This window comes from Lynx canadensis, chromosome A1 (genome assembly GCF_007474595.2).
Source record: "Lynx canadensis isolate LIC74 chromosome A1, mLynCan4.pri.v2, whole genome shotgun sequence".
In the NCBI taxonomy this organism is placed as follows: Eukaryota; Metazoa; Chordata; class Mammalia; order Carnivora; family Felidae; genus Lynx; species Lynx canadensis.
The window spans coordinates 2,631,699-2,634,224 of record NC_044303.2 but is presented as its reverse complement, the minus strand read 5'-3'; positions in this window follow the sequence as shown (position 1 = coordinate 2,634,224).

Here is a 2,526-nt window from a genome sequence, read left to right as displayed (position 1 = left end):
GTCCTTCCGGGGGCTATCGACCTGCTCTGCAGCCTCCACGCTTCCTGAGGCCACAGACGAAGCCAAAACGTTGTCGAGGGATTGTCGTCAGGTGTGAGCAGGTGAAGAGATGCCACCCCCTGTGAGGCATTTCTTTAAAATAAAAATCACGGGGGGCGCCTGGGTGGCTCGGTCGGTCGAGCGTCCGACTCCGGCTCGGGTCACGATCTCGCGGTCCGTGGGTTCGAGCCCCGCGTCGGGCCCTGTGCTGACGGCTCGGAGCCTGGCGCCTGCTTCGGATTCTGTGTCTCCCTCTCTCTCTCTGCCCCTCCCCCGTTCATGCTCTCTGTCTCAAAAATAAATAAAAACATTTTTAAAAAATTTAAAAAAACAAACATATAAGTTAAAACATACAAATAACTTGAGTGTCTGATTTATTTCTATCTACCCTCTAATTCAGATGCTAAAAGACTCCAGGGCTATTGCTTAGAAATATGTAAACTGGGTTAAAACTATTAAAACTGTAAATATATTGGGGCGCCCGAGTGGCTCAGTCGATTGAGCCTCCAACTTCAGCTCGGGTCATGATCTCACAGCCTGTGAGTTCGAGCCCCACGTCGGGCCCTGTGCTGACGGCTCGGAGCCTGGAGCCTGCTTCGGATTCTGTGTCTCCCTCTCTCTCTGCCCCCCCCCCCCCGTTCATGCTCTGTCTCTCTCTGTCTCAAAAATAAATAAACGTTAAAAAAATAAATAAATAAAATAAAAATCACGGGCTTATCACCTTAACTTCAAGCATCTTCAGAAAACGTGGGAGCCACCCCCGCTCTGTAGAGACTCTCCGGAGTCTCTACAAAGTGAATTCACAGCACAGCCTCGACTCTCAGGGTTACCGCTGCATCAGACAGACAGCAAAGGGGGTAATGGGCATGGAAGCAACTGTTCGAGGCCAGACCAGATGCACGTTTTGAAATAAGCGGTGGATTAATAACAGGCCCCCCGCAGAAGGGTCCGGGCACAGCGGAGAGGGGCCAGGCCAAGTCCCTGAAAGGTCCTCCGAGCGGACACGGGGCCAAGTAAGAGAAGCTTCTTCACATTTGGCACCTACCAGTTCTGGAGTTCACCTTGAGTCCTGACCTTGGCAGGCTGAGGAGGCAAATTAAAATATAGCAAGTCATGAGTTGCTATTATTCTGCGAGCTTAGCTACGAGGGAGAAGCCCGGTCAGTTTCCTTTCTGGAAGTCCTATCTTTGACATGTGAAGTCACTTACACCACTTGGGTTGCTGCCGAGGTCCAAGAGCGATGCGAGTCCTCTGGGAAGGAGTGAAGGGAAGTTGGTCTCACCTCCATTTTAGAGTCCTTGCGGGGAGGGGGTGTCAGTTTTTCCTGCCTTCCTGATTTCCGTTTTTATTTATTTTTTTTTTAATTTTTTTTTCAACTTTTTTAATTTATTTTTGGGACAGAGAGAGACAGAGCATGAACGGGGGAGGGGCAGAGAGAAAGGGAGACACAGAGTCAGAAACAGGCTCCAAGCTCCGAGCCATCAGCCCAGAGCCTGACGCGGGGCTCGGACTCACGGACCGCGAGATCCTGACCTGGCTGAAGTCGGACGCTTAACCGACTGCGCCACCCAGGCGCTTGTTTTCCGTTTTTAAATTCGGGACTAGCGGGTGGGGTACGGGCAGACCTCGGAGAAGGGTCTCGAATGGGTAGGAGGGCAGCTGCTGAGCCGGCACGGTAGAAGGGGCCTGCACCCCAGAAGGCCTTGGGGTGAGCTCCCTGCATCCCCAACAGAGCCCCGGCCACAGGTGCGGACACTGAGCAGCAGGGCGGCGTGCACAACAGGAGCCGTCTGTCCCAGGTCTGTCCTTGACTCTCTTCCACAAGCCAACCGAGACGCGGCTTCCTCACGAGGCTGCGCTCTGCCTCTGTCAGGCCGCGCTGCAGAGGACGCGGAAGCCAGAGGATGGGTTTGTTCTCTCTGCAAAAGACCCTGGAGTCGGGGGAGGGCCCGGTGTGGCCGCAGAGATGCGCCCGCCCTTCGCGCTCGGTAAAAATGAGAGCGATTCGGGACCCAAGGAGGAGAAACATGTACTCACGCAAGGTAAAGATTTGTAGCCCACGCAGGGAAGTTATGATCCACAGATCTCAAGCATCACAGAGTAACCATGATTTAACCACATTACATGCCCGAATCGCCTTGAATTTAATAGCATGCACTCACAAAGTAATGGAAGTCCACATATCACATTTTCAAGGACAATTCCGCAAATCTGAAAGGAGATTAATTTGACTGCTGGACATTCCTGCTACTTGTGAAATTAAATTCTCTTGGTCACTGGCGCGCTGATGTGGAGGCTTTATGGACGCGTTATAGAAAATATGGGAAACAGGTGAGGAGCTGTCAGAGGGGCCCCGAGCCACTGTCTCTAAAGAGGCCAGATTTTCCGTGAGTTGAACGGGCCGGGACAAATCCTGCCTGCTGCATTCTGTCACAGCACGGGGTGTTACTAATGTCACACGATGGGAGCAGTCGTGCAATTTCACGC